At 35.7% G+C, this 15,054-nt stretch overlaps 1 long non-coding RNA gene across 1 annotated transcript in view; it reads left to right on the top strand.

Annotated features, from left to right (window-relative positions):
* Positions 1-3,608: 3,608 nt before the first annotated feature.
* Positions 3,609-15,054, top strand: part of LOC135084287 (uncharacterized) — a 56,742-nt gene continuing 45,296 nt past the window's right edge. The window contains exons 1-2 of the long non-coding RNA XR_010259804.1: positions 3,609-3,840; positions 13,415-14,047. This is a non-coding gene — a long non-coding RNA (uncharacterized LOC135084287). The remainder of the gene's footprint in view (positions 3,841-13,414; positions 14,048-15,054) is intronic.

The following is a 15,054-nucleotide window of genomic DNA, read 5'->3' as shown; positions in this document are numbered from 1 at the left end:
TACATATCATCCAATTTTCCGAACCTCTATTGTTATATTTTTTATCATAATTGCCAATCTAATATGAAATTAATGCGTTAAAATGCCCGTCCGGTATTTAAATTCGAAAAATCAGCCAAAGCTGATCCATCTCTGCCATTAGGTGGCTATCTCGCTCTTTCAATACAATAATAAACAAAGACAAAAAAGGTTCGACGTCACTCTCTTGCAGGAGTCACCAGTATAACTTGAGCTATGACTTGTATTGAAGATTTTCTTGTTTGATACATTTTCCGAGGAAGGTGCTTGAAGGAAAGTGTCAAGTTGTGTTGGTCAAGGTATGTTGTTGTCTCTTTCTCGCGTGGAACGTATGTGATAAAATGAGCGTTTGCGAGGACGGCCTTTTTGCGCATAGTCTGCGCAGCTAGGCGGCATATTTCTGGAGAACAGAGCCGTCTGTGGAGACTTCCCTGAAACTAAAAAAAAATTTTTTTTCTTCTTCGTCGTTTCAAAGAGGTTAGTCTTCACATCGGAGGGCTTAGTGTGAGTTTAGAATTACATCAAAAGTCGTCACTAGTTAGTAAGCGCGTAAAAAATGACATTAAATGAATGACGGATTGTACAGCGCCTCTAGCGGAAACTTTCAAGAACTAAAATTTTCATATATTTTTTTAACGCGCGCTAGTAAGGACGTTTGATGTAAGTAAAATCACACTCAGCCCTCTGGTTTGGTGCCAAGCTTCACAATCCGTCACCATTCCTCCCACATTGCTTTGCAGCCTTTATTGTACACTCGTGGAATGTTTTGCGATATTTTTAAATGAATCCAAAGCTTCTACTAAATCGTTAAGATACGACTTTCCTTAGTGATTTTTCTTTTGCAAGCTTTACTCTTCATTTTGGCTTTCATTGCGTGTTCTGTTACACCGGGTTTAACCTTGTTGAGATTTGTGCTCATCACTCTTTAATTCGCTTCATGCGTGTGACATTCCGACCATTGACTATAGTTTTCCATAGCTTGGCCCTATGTTTTATTTATGAACTACAGATAAACATAATAAGAGTCCCTGCAGACTACAGAATTATTTCCACCGATAGTTTAGTTGGGCAGTTAATCAGTATGGTCATATTGAAGTGCGCACATTAGGTACACCGATTTGGTATCGGCCGATTCCTCATACAAATTGGAAACCGACCGAGTTTTTAAGTCTGTATGGAGTCTAAAGGCAACTCCACCGGTCCCCTGTCCCGTGCAGATGACGGGCGGCATTGCGTGGTCAGTTTTTGCGCGTCATCTGAACTGGACGTTCCAAGTTCAAATTTGAAAATTGGAACTTGGAGCGATTCGATATTTGAAATTTTAAATTTAGCATAAAATACTGGCCGAAAAATGCAAGGTATTTGTTTTCCAAATAGTTTTTTTTTAAACTTTGATCAATTTTTGAGCATTCGTTGTTTGAACATAAAAACAATTTTAACAACTCTTTTCTCTTCTTCATGTTGAAGATCTTTAACTTTCTTCGACCACGATTCCAATACATTAATGGTTTTTAGTGGAAAGAAAATAAAAATTAAATGAGTTCATTGTTATACTCTAAATTCTTGCTTTTTCTCAATTGTTTATTGACTGAAAACGCATGGAAATATGAAAATTTTATTTTATGCTTATTTTTTGACGACGTTGAAGTTTTTTGATATTTTTGATATTATTATGAAAATAGCTAACCTAACCTAAATGTTTTTGGAAACTATTTGTAACAGACTCATTTAAAGAGAAAATAAATCTTATAAAAAATTAAACAGGCTTATTTATTGGCCAAAAGGGCAGGATGATTGATTAGGATTTTTTTCAGTCGTCAATTAACGAGTTAATACAAAATTCATGATTAATGTGAAACCTTTAATTTACTGTTCAAAGACAAACAATTAATGTAAATAAGTATTTAATGAATTACATACAGGAATTAAATAAAATATCAGCAAGTATTAAATAATTCTATTATTTAATTGTATAAATGATTAATATTAATTGGTTAACTGGAAAGTAGTGAAAACCGAACTATCGAATAATTTATTTTGGTACTTACTTACTTTATTATATTTGTTGAATTTGTTATTTTTGGTAACTTAATTAGAAATTCAGCCAATTTTATTAATGACTAGCTTTCCGCCTGCGGCTTCGTCTGCGTGGAATTTTTCGGTTTTTTATAACCTATTACACTCAGCAATAATGTGGCTTTCTATTGGTGAAAGAATTTTTAAAATCGGTTCAGTAGATCCCGAGATTACAAATATACAAACACACAAACTTTACCTCTTTATAATATTAGTATAAGTAGATAGATAAATAGTTTATAACATTACACACGTAAAACCCATTTAAGTGTACCGGAATATAACAATATAATTTAAACATACTTATGATAAGCTACTTGTAGATTTTTATTAAAATAATTTATGAATTTGCATTAAAATAATTATATTTGGTGATAAGTAATGTAATGATTAGGCAATATTATTGACAGCAAATGTTTTTAATAATCTTTCAAAACGCTAAGGCCGATTTGCAACATCTTACTTTAGTTTTAACAAATGTCAAAAGTCTGTCAAACTCTATACAAAAATCACCGGTTATTGTTAATGGTTAAAGTAAATTTGTGCAAATAAGCGTAAGACTTGTCCCTTCTTTAAATAAGCATTTAGTTAACTGCAGTTCAGTTGTTGTGATTATTAAATAAAAATAATTAACAGTGGGTAGTATTACTCGCTGATTTGTACAAAGATTTATTTTCCTTTTTAGGACCAAATCTGACAAATGGTTGTATGAGAAAATCGTTGAATATCCAGATAACCTTCAAGGAGGTCATCCGTCCGTCGGAAAAGAGTCGTCAACGCAGTTTCCACTTTTCAGTCGTCATTATAGGACTTTTCACAGGGTTTTAGGTAAGTATTGTAACTTTATTTTTTATTTCGTAAACGAAGATAGTTGGCAGTGGCTGGATGAATTGATGATTATGAATGATGACACTAACCGTAGTGGTCAATGAATACATTATATCTATCAAATTAGCAAACTTATAAAGCGGGAAAAATCCTGAAAAACTCTAATCTGTGGACTAAGTACAGGGTTTTTTTTCGTAAAAGGCCATATTTTTGTTTTTTAAATGTATTATTAGTTTTAATAAGAACATAATTCGTATTTCATACACGATCCTCTTCTAGCAAGATTACCAAGACCTGCAATTGGGAGCGTCTTATCCAAGATTCTCCGCCGCTTACAAATCAATATCCATTACAAACTACAGTTTCAACCCTGACATTTCCAAGTTTCGTTCACCATACATCAAATGCTAGAGCCTAACCTACCACAAGGCTCGAATCCGAGCCATTTCATAGTTCATCCCAAGTAAAAAAGGCAAGACAATGCACTCGCGCAAAAACAACACAGCACAAGACCGCGCGCCCTACGGTGGCTATCATTTATGCAAACTTAGGCCACTCCTACGTCGACACGCCCAAACCCACATCTTCCATCTCCCTCCCACGTACACAAAAGACTATGTCCCTCTCGCTCGAATGCATAACGCCTACGCACTCCGCACATCCAGTTTTTAGTCGAGGCAAAGACGCCGAGCGGTCGGTCGACGCCGTGGAAACGCTGGCCGAAAAAAACGACAAAAAAAGTGTTTTCTTTTTTTTCGCGCAACGCTTTTTTGGCGGTTTGATAACGATAACGGTTTCGTTATCTATGCTAATGACATGTGAGAGTGGCGGGTGTTTGCGTCTCGCTCGCGCGGTTTTTTTTTCGTGCGTTTTGTGTGTGCTTGTGACTTTGTGTTTGTGATGTGATTTTGAGTGAAGGTAATTTTTGGTTTTCTCTAATTCATATGGATACAGTGTTTTATGCCTTAAGTTACATAAAAATGCTTTGCTTCTATTAAAAACACGCAAAAAAACTGATTTCAGAAAACACCCCTTGTAAAATTAGGGGATTCCCAGTTCGATATTTTGATTTGACCTACAGTTTTCAATGAACCTTTGTTGGACCAATCTTTAATGGAGATTTAAAAAGTGTTTTTAATGGTGGTGTCAGAAGGTTTTACAGGGTTAATGAACCTTAATTACCTAATTATTATACCTAACCTAATACATTAGGTTACCTATAATTGTTATACCAATTAAGTATGTACTTGTCATAAAGATAGTTTATTGATAACATGTATAAATCTTTATGATACCATACGATCGCCATGTTAAAAAAACGGGCGGGAAAACCGGCGATGAGCCTTGAATGAAGTTAACTTTTTTTCTGTAAGTTATTTATGGTTAGTAATTATTTTTATTAGTGATCCTACCAGTACTATCTCTTTTACTATAATATTTTATTTTTATTCTTGAGCTATGGGCCACTGGGCTATGTTTTTTTTTAACTAAAAATAAGATCTTTGATTTCTATTGAATGAATCGAGCAGTGAAGTTGTAGTTAAGCATTTGACTCGCGATCTGAAGGTCTAGCATTCGAATCCCAGATGGGACATGGAAAACTTTAAAACCATTAAAAAAAATTAATTACTCGAAATCTAAGGCTGAGTTGCACCACCTAACTTTGACCGTAACTGTAACGATAACCGGCGTGTTTTGTATGGACTTTGACAAATTTTTGACAATTTAAAGTTTGTCAAAGTTAAAATATTATGGTGCAACTTAGCCTTACTGATTTTTTAAGCCTTTGGCAAGAAAGAGTTCTGGCATTAAAATTCTTTCAATCAAACTCAGCTCATGGAGCTTGACACTATAATAATACTTATGTAAACAATATGTAGCAAACATGTACCTACTGAGCTAGCTTGTACTGAGTTCTTTTAACAAATACCTAACTAGTAAAAAGTTATCAGTTAAATTCTCGATATCGCATTTGCTTTCTGAGGGATTCAAACCCTCAACCGCAGTTGCCGTTGCGACCCGATTAACCACTAAGCTATATGGCAATGATGAACCTTTTCAAATGAAACAATTACTTCTGACTTCATATTGATCTATCAACGCATAGCCCAAACTACTGGGCGGATCGGGCTGAAATTTGGCATGCAGGTAGATGTTATGACGTAGGCATCCGCTAAGAAAGGATTTTACGTACGAAGTCGCGGGCGGCCGCTAGTATTCTCATATACCAAAGCCACGCCCGTATTCACAAACGATGCTTGCTTAAGTGAAACAGCAAATCGAACGCACAGCGTTGAATAGAGCTCTGTGATTGGTTCGTGTGTGACCCTGTGCGTCCACGCGCACTGTGAGACCTCATAGTAATGTTTGTCGGCGTAAGTCTAGGATAGTCTCTGTCAAATAGTTTTCTATAGCGAATGTCACATTGTCTACAAACATTGCTTATTATTGGAACTTAATAACAAACTGAAACTGGGACAATTAATGGATTGTGTTACGAGTACCAACCATCTTTTATTCTAGCTTATGCCTTGATTAATGATCGTGTGAACATTTTCGCGAGAGATTTTTCCTTATTTCCCAATATTTACTAAGAAACGGTTGCAAAATTCGTGCTTTGGTGATGATATGAAACGATAATAGAAACTACCCATGAATAAACATCAGGTAGTGTTCACTGTGCACCACTACATCACCACACATTATTTTTTAAATCATTGCATAAAAGTACCAGAAAGCGCAGCGTAGGACATCCACCCTCAAGGTGGACCGATGACCTCATAAAGGTACCTAACAAGAACGCGCTGGATGCAGGCTGCCACCCCGGCCATTGTGGAAATCATTGGGGGAGGCCTATGTTCAGCAGTGGACGTCCTATGGCTGAAATGATGATGATGATAGAAGTTGTAAAATTGAAGAAGAATCAAAATAGTAATAATGAAAATGATTTACGAAAAAGAAAAGTGTGAAAGTGATATAAATAATAAATCTGTTTTACACCAGTTATAAAATGAGAGAGAAAAAAAAAATAATAATAATTACTAAGAAATAAACTTAGTGAATTTTTAGCGGTCAGAAACGATGTGACAAGGCAAGCGACGATAATAATGCAATTAATTTTATTTACAATGGCTTTAATAGACGGTATTTAAGATATTTAGGTATGTCATTGTATGCTGAAGTAGTGAAGCGCAGTTGAAAATTTTCCCGCCCATTTTTTATTGATAACGCGCGTCTGAGCGTCTTTTGGCAGATTTTAAAGTAATAAATTAATCGCTAAATGTATTGTTAGTTAAGTGCAAAACCCAAGAACGACTCAGTCAAGCAATTCTGTCTTCGTTGAAGTCTGTGTACCTATAACTTATTTGATGGCTCTTAATAAAAAAAGTAATTTATGAAGTTTACCGGAAAATCTCGAATTCGGGAAAACTTACCATTTCCACAGGATATTTATTAAATTAAGAAGACCATTCTGCTGACAAGTTGTACAAAATCTTAAATTATTAACATGATGTTGACAAAATTTTGTCAAAGTAAGTAAAAAATTAGAAAAGTCCTCTAAATCGACACGGCCAAAATTAAATACCAAAACTAATCCTAGTCAAACATTATGAAATGTCTTTTTACCGCCAAGTTTTCTAACCAATCTTACAAAAATATTTAAGCTATCAAAATGTTTACAATTAATGTTTTTCAGCGTCAACAAAAGTTCACGGCCATTTTAAACGGCTGTTAACAGCGTTTACACCCGAATCAAAATAAATGTTAAAAACCATTTATTCTTTATTCGTTATAATTGAGTCGTTGCCGCACTCTTCTATCACTTATAGCTGTAATTAAAGCGCGAGCTTTAGCTTTATTTCAGGGTAGGTAAAAGAATATAAAAGTTGACTAGTTTCTTTCACTATTTTTCAGTACCAGTCGATATGTTGTCATTGGGACGTGTACCTTTAGGTGCCCTGAAAAGGCTACATAATAATAATAAAAAAAAAATGAACCACGAGCTGGAAGACGTAATGTGGTCGCGGGAGATGCCTGGATGCGGGCGGCGCAGGACCGGTCCTTGGGAGGACTTTGTCCAGCAGTGGACGTCGTTTGGCTGAAACGAACAAACCCCTATTCTTCCAGTGGTTGTCGTAAGCAGATACGGAGACAAATATTTGACGATTATTTGATCTTGCTTCTGCATTGTAGACTACATGGCCTGATGATTATACCTAATTATGAAATTTAATAAGAAAGCCGTGGGAGACGCTTGACTATAGGCTTTCTCTGACGGAGTTTTTTAATAGTCGGTATCTTTAAACTGGGTTAACAATGATGAAATAACGCACTTGTGTAATATCTTCTTATTTCACAAGAACTTAATCGCTCAATCAATTGCGCATGCAAACAAATTCGCACGCGGTGCGCTTACGCATGCGTTCGATTTTTTTCGTCTACGCACGATGCGTATTAGATAATACCAGAAAAAACCGGAAAAAACCGGCCAATGCCAATGTTAATGGCGCCAATCGGTATGCAAATCAGCTTTGTCGATGCGGAGACGGTTTTTTGCATGGTCACCGGTTGCAAGGTGTATCTTTCTGTTGCATGTCGATTTTGAAACTATTATGTCATCAAAGTCAGGTGTTGGGTGGTTAGGACTAAGGTCGTGGGTTCGATTCCCGTTTGGGACACTCAATTTGAAAACATCTATTTGACACGCACTTGTTGTAGTGTGCGTCCGTAGTGAGCGCCCAGACCGCTGCGTTTCGGTACCCTTGGTAGCCTTTTATGACATTTAGGGGAAAAGTAGGCAATCTTTTATAATCTGCCGGAAACACACGACCAGTTCATAAGTACTCGAACATTAATTAATAAAACATCTTCTATCGTTTACAACTGAAGTCAAAATCCTGTATGGTGTAAGACTTTATGAAGAGCCAAAGCCGTTTGACATGGCTCATCGGATCAACAGCTTAACGTGACCTCTGAAACAATGTACCTATTTTATTTCTTTTTCAGACTGCATTATCCTAAAAAAACTGGGAACAAATTACACTATGTGTTATTCTACATAGAAATCAAACTCTTGTAATTCGAGAGGCTCACATCCTAGTATTAAATTATCACGACAGCGTTAGCATAAATAACTAGCAGCCGCCCGCGACTTCGTACCTACGCATGGACCGCGTTTTACCCCCTTTAGGAGTGAAGTAAAATCATAATCATTAGGTCATTATTCATAAACAACTGTGCTACATAAAAGAGATTAATTAAACACACTTAAATAAATACATAACAATTTAACACGTCACTATCCGGTAATAAATACTGGTACTCATCAGGCTAACACTTGCCCCCGCCGGGAGTGGTACCCACGACCGCACGCGTCGATGACATCATGCAATAATCGTAATGAATGCAAACAATTTAATGATGGAATGACGTTGTTTATCACCTGCCATCGTAGGTCTGAGTTACTCGTAGTTATAAAACAATTTATATGGCTGAGTTGCACCAACTTACTTTAACCGGAACTATTTCCGGTGCTTTTTGTGTGGAGTTTGACAGATGATGGTGCAACCCAGCCCATTTGAATGCCCATGACTGACTTATTTTGTAAATGACTTGAAAAAATCGATATGCCATAAGCGGGAATCGAACCCACGACCTTTCACTTACCGGGAGACTGCTCTTCCATCTGAGCTACTTTTTTAAAGTTATAAACAAATTAAATGTGATAATTGGAATCTAGGATTCCAAGAGCTGAAAAATGACATTTTACAGGAAACTGCTCACGATTTGACAACTGTCAAAACATAATTCTCCCAAAGCTTTTAAAGCAATAGAAACTTGACGCCATTTTGTTGCCAACTCAATTGACCAATTTATTGATTAGAAAGCCACCAAAAATTCAATTTTACAGTTAAATTGAAACTGATTTGGTTTTCAAGGCTGCGAGGTTTTTAAAAATAGTTTTATCTTAGAATTATTGCTTAATTATCAACTACCAAATTACTAAGCAAGGAGATACAGGCAGTTTCGCCAGAAATCTTTTTTAAAATTCGTTTATGTTTTTTTTTTTACTTTTTATTGATACTATTTTGTCTTTTCTATGAAGTTTTGTCTTGACTGCAAATACACTCTGGCTTGGCTTTTATTAAAATAAATCCAAAAAAATCACATTACAAAAAAAAGATAAATCCTCCATTTGCTTCTGAAAAAGTGAGGGTCGTGCTCTTAAGCGGTTATCACACTGCGTCGCGCTCCGCCGCGGAGCGCGTGATTTTCATATAAAAAATCACGCGCGCGGACGCGTTGTCAGTGTGAAGTGCCGCGCGTGTTTTCTATACAAACTGAGGTACTTGCATACAATGATTAAATCTGTCGTCCCGCGTACCGCGGCGGAGCGCGGCGCAGTGTGATAACCGCCTTACAGTGGAGACTTAATGACCTGATGATGGTGATGATTTAAGTCAACTAAATCCATTAAAGTTATCAAACCATAATGAAGAAATGGCAAAAATTAAGGCAGGCTTACGCCATCTTACTTTACCTTTAAACAAACGTCAAAAATCTGTCAAAATTCATACAAAAAACACCGGTTATTGTTACAGTTACGGTTAAAGTAAGTCGGTGCAACTCAGCCTTACGCTCGTATTCATAAACGATGCTTGCTTAAGTGAAGTAGCAAATCGAACGCACAGCGTTGAATAGAGCTCTGTGATTGGTTCGTGTGTCACCCTGTGCGTCCACGCGCACCTCATACTTAATGTTTGTGAATACGGGCGTCATTGTGGTTAATGAAGCTATGGCAAAAATTAAGTAATATGGACGTGTAAAAGTATTTACATTCTTAGAACCTATTTTCAGAAAGTTATTTCTTGTAATTGGAGAAAAGCAAAGCAAGTAAAGTATGGTTGTGTCAGCACAAATAAATAACATTACGTTAACTAATTACATAAATACCGTTTGAATAACAATAAATTGTGGACAACAACACGTTTTTACAAACTCTAATGAAGTAATAAGTTAGAATAACAATTTTTAACCGATTGCGAAAGAGGGGATTGTTTCCTTATTGTTACTTAAGCTGACATTAGTGCTATGAAATAGCGGTTGTATGGAGTATGTTTATGCACTTTGCTAAAATATTCCGTACTGTCTAACAACGAATTACACTAGGACGAAATGTTATAAGTGAAACAATTAGAAAGTCTCAATATAATCTACATAAAGCGAGGTTTAGACTATTTAAAATAGGGATGTTATGGATATGTAGTTTCGGTTATGGATACGTTTACGGATATAGGAATAATATACCGGTTTCGGTTACGGTTACGGATATCTTAACATCCCTGGTTTAGACTAGCTATGAAACTTGGAGATATTGACTCCCGTAAGCTGTTTACCACTGTGTAAATAGCTGTAGCAAGCCAACTTCTGCAAAATTTACACAGTGGTGACAGCTTGCTTCAACTTCTGCAAATTTTATTGCTAGTCTAAACCGTAAGTGTAGACAGTGTTTAAATTAACAAAAATATCTTGGGAGAGATATTTCGCCATTTTCATAAAAAAAAACTAATTTTCCACCCGAATTAGCTTAAAGTTGAGTTAACTTTCACCAATACAAAAATAATATTAACAGGTTAACTGTTATAATTTAAAGGACCACGTGAGAAGCAAATACTTTTAAAACTCCTATTAATCTCACAATATTATTTCTATTTTCCATTCTATTTATTGGTAAAAAATATCTTCACCTTTATTCTTAAAATTCTTTCACATTTTTAAAGAATATTTAATGGATTCTTCAAATAAATTAAATTCTGAATGTCTGCTATCAAGTAAAAAGTTATTAAAGATATAAAATTCATAACATTTCATAAATTGTAGGCAATAGAAATCGTGTTAAAATTGAATGACTGGACCTATTACGTTCATTCACGAGATATCTGTTCTGTGACAAAAAATACCAGGCGCGATCGAGTATAGCGATTTACAATTTGCCTTTTACAGTATTATGGTATTTCGATGTTTTTGTATCGATTAATAAATTGGGAATTAATTTCTTTATACGGTGAATTCGGTAATAGATAGTAGATTTTTTCGTTACGCAAAAAAATTTTTTTGGTGTTTCACTTTTTAAGGGGTTAAACGTGTTAATTATTTTGAATTCAATTAAGTAGACGATTTTTTCTAAAAATGGAAAATTCTGAAAACATCTGTAAACTAGTAATTTATTTTGATTAATCTTCCTTAGCATCCAGATCATAATCACTAAAGACAAAATATTAGTAAGTTTAGGCTAAATACTATTTTTTCCTTTTCTTCAATGAACTTAGGTACTCATTTTTGTGCTAATTTTATAATGTTAAATATTAATTTATTTGTGATGACGCAAGTAACTATCAAAATGAAAATTATAAATTGTCTCACTGTTATTTTAATATATTTACTTACTTTTACAATAAATAATAATAAATAAAGTTTGTACGTAATTCGAGTGTGTTAATTATTTATTGTTAGCAGGTAGTCAAATAAATAATTTAAAACAAGATTACCTACATATCTGTATTATACTTAGAAAAGCATAAACGTACATAAAAATAACATAATTAATTAACATAAGTAGTGAAAAAATATAAAGCAAAATCGATCGAAAATAGATTACACAAATTTATTTTAATTAATTTAAATGATAAATTTTGTTTCTTACCATTTTTAAATCCATTTTCCTTTAAAAGTTTCGTTTGTAAAGATAAATGGTTATTATGGAGTCTTGTCCATTGAAAAATACCCCATAAATCAACATCTAGCTTTATCAGTTAATTAAATAAATATATTAAACTAGCTTTCCGCCCGCGGCTTCGCCCGCGTGGAATTTTTTCTGTCACAGGAAAACTTTATCGCGCGCGTCCCTGTTTCAAAACCGCGATAAAAACTATCCTATGTCCTTTCCCGGGACTCAAACTATCTCTATGCGAAATTTTATCAAAATCTGTTTAGTGGTATAGGCGTGAAAGCAAGACAGACAGACAGAAAGAGTTACTTTCGCATTTATAATAATATTAGTATAGAAGTATAGATATTAGTATAGATTATTTCTGAGAAAAATATCTCCTTACTTTAAAACAACTAAGGCTGGGTTGCACCGTCTTTCTTTACCTTGACAGATTTGTTAAAAACGTCAAAAATCTGTCAAAAAGCACCGGTTATCGTTAAAGTTACAGTCAAAGTTAGGTGGTGCAAATCGGCCTAAATAATAGACTTAAGTGTAAAGTGAAAATAAAACAAAACACCAATATTATTATCAACAAAATACCACTTTTGCCAGCACTGTAAAACTAACCTTATTATTTAACAGCCTCGTTTGCTTTTAGCATACTCTCCTCGTTCATTATAATACACCATACCTATCAACTATTATCACCACCACAGACTACAAATCGCTTGATTACGTCACCGAAATTCGAGTGGGCGGGGCCTCCGGTAGGCGGGGCGGGTGGGCGTGACCTGCCGGTCATCGACCCGTATGAACAGGTGATAGGTATGTGTAGGTCTGCAATTCTATTTCTATATACTGGAGTACTGAGTATGGAAGCGTACTTGTATGGAATTTTTAGACGTAGGTGTAAATTCCAGGATGGTATGGAATTCCAGGTATGTGACATTCTTGCCCTGATACGGTGGGGTGAGGATGTTAATTAGAAATGTAGGAATGATCATTGTTAGCTGATTAAGGCTTGAAGACGTATTGTGACTGGGAATCTTTGATTAGTGACGGTGTCTGATTTTACGGGAAAAGATGGATTTGTGTGGTCTTTGACTTTCACATTAATCTTATAAAGGATTTGTTTTAAACGAATCAAATATTTTATGATTTAAATTAGTAATATGCTACATAGAATTGTACTATCAATAAAAATCGACTCTAGAATCTTAGAGTGGGCCCAGTTGCCAGAGAAAAAATATTTAAAAATTCTATACAGCTACTTGGCCCGTGAACCAAGCTAAAAGTAGACCAAGTGTCTGGAAAACACCTATTTCCAAGCCATATTTATTTTGGCAAGTTCAATAAATATTAGTCTTAAATCAAAACGTCACAACTCCTATAATATTATATACATAATAAATGTACTGTTTAATTATTGTAATGCGATTGGATAGGACTGAAATTTGACAGTTGAAGGACAGATTTGGATTAATAGGATTGAATAAAGAAAACCGGTCTAAGTAGTAAATTTAAACGCCGACAGCCCACAATATCTGACACTTTCTTTAACTTTGACAAACGTCAAAAATCTGTCAAACTCCATACAAAAATCTACGGTTATTGTCATAGTTATGGTCAAAGTTGGGTGTTGCTACTCCTACCATACGCATACAATTATAAAAACACAAAGCAATGTTCCTATCTTTCTATTAAAATAAAAACAGCTCTATTGCCACAATAAAGCATCTCAATTAAACATCAAAATATTTGATCGCCATTTTCTTTTTACAGATGGTGCGCGGGAAACACAACGTGAAGACCGCAATGTTATAGTCAAATATTTATTTTAATTAATTCAGTGCAATAAAACATATAAATTGTATATTTGATTGTTAATCACAACTAAAACGGGTTTCAATGTAATTGACGACTGCTTCGCGCATTTTTGTTATTATAACAATTAGTTTTGTTAAAAAATTGTTAATGCCATCGTGGTTTTAAATGAGATTAATTTATTTATCTTATTTGTTTGAGTTATAACATAAATAGTAACAAAAACTACATAATATGGACATTGAAGTATTAATTTCAAGTGATTCTTTAAACCTTCATTTAAATAATGTTTCGGACATACAAAGATAGTGGTTCTTTTGTGAAATGTGTACAAACTTATGATGAACATTGTGAACAAAAGAACATTAAATTTGAGGGTTAAACTGGACAAGGGGGTACAATGTGGTTCATATGAGTGACTGTAGAGACCAGAGTTGTGAGATGTATACCACGTGGTACAGTAGGGGGGATGGGGGGATGCACCACCACCAAATGGGGCAGCTGTACCACCATGGCCCCCCCATGATCAAGACGGAGGCGGGGGTCAATAATGACTGCATGATGGCGGTGGATTATGCACCTCCTATTAAGGTAAGGTTTTCTCTGCTTTATTAAACTTTAATTGCATTTCTTTATAATTTAGTATTCTTGAATGTGTCTTTAGGTGAGTCTTAAACAATTAAACAATGAAGTTGTTTAACACCATTGCCCTATCTCCACTTCGGGAGTTCGAGACAAGTAACACAAGGTAGACCGACGACCTGGTAAAGGTAGCAGGAAGGCGCTGGATGCAGGCCGTTAGCAACCGTGCATGTGGAAGTCATTGGGGGAGGCCTATGTTCAGCAGTGGACGTCCTGTGGCTGAAATGATGATGATGAACACATTAGTTAGTTAGTTTTGCAATCGAATACCGCACTTAGCCTCATGATAGGGCCATTGTGCGCGATTTGTGGTTTATCTTCCTACTCCAACCACCCCAGATCCCCCGAGAAGGCGAGCAGCCCGTCCAGGCTGCTGCAGGCCTCCTGTAGCGACGATGGTGATCGAAGAAATTGAGCCCGTTGTTCTTCCACGCTACTGCACTCCATGAGCACATGCTGCGGTGTTTCCTCTGCCTCCATGCACCCCCTGCACAGTGGGCTGGCTGTGACACTTATGTTGTATAGGTGCTTGTTTAGCATACAGTGTCCGGTTATGACACTTAAGACCACATTATGTTGTCCCGAAGTGATCGCAGGTCAAGCTATATTCAGGACGTGTATTATCGCCCTGGAAAGGGTCTAAGTACGGAATAAATGATTTGATTTTATTGTATTTCACTTAAAAACCGTAACACAGAAAATATCTCACTATAGGCTTATGGTTGCTTTGGTGATCAAAGTTCTGCCGCAATTTAGTCTCCGCTGCAGGAGCATGACCCTCTCTAATTTACCAGAGGATTTGGTCTACATTCCTCCAAACATGGGGAGGTCTAATATTCGCATATTTGTCCCTTACCCACCTCTTACGATTACGACATCCACCGAAAGAGTGGTGCTTCTATTCTACTCTGTTGGAACCACACAGCTCTGTATGAGCTTACAACATAGAAGCAAAC

This window comes from Ostrinia nubilalis, chromosome 25 (genome assembly GCF_963855985.1).
Source record: "Ostrinia nubilalis chromosome 25, ilOstNubi1.1, whole genome shotgun sequence".
Taxonomy (NCBI): domain Eukaryota; kingdom Metazoa; phylum Arthropoda; class Insecta; order Lepidoptera; family Crambidae; genus Ostrinia; species Ostrinia nubilalis.
This window is presented reverse-complemented; position numbering and strand designations above follow the sequence as displayed.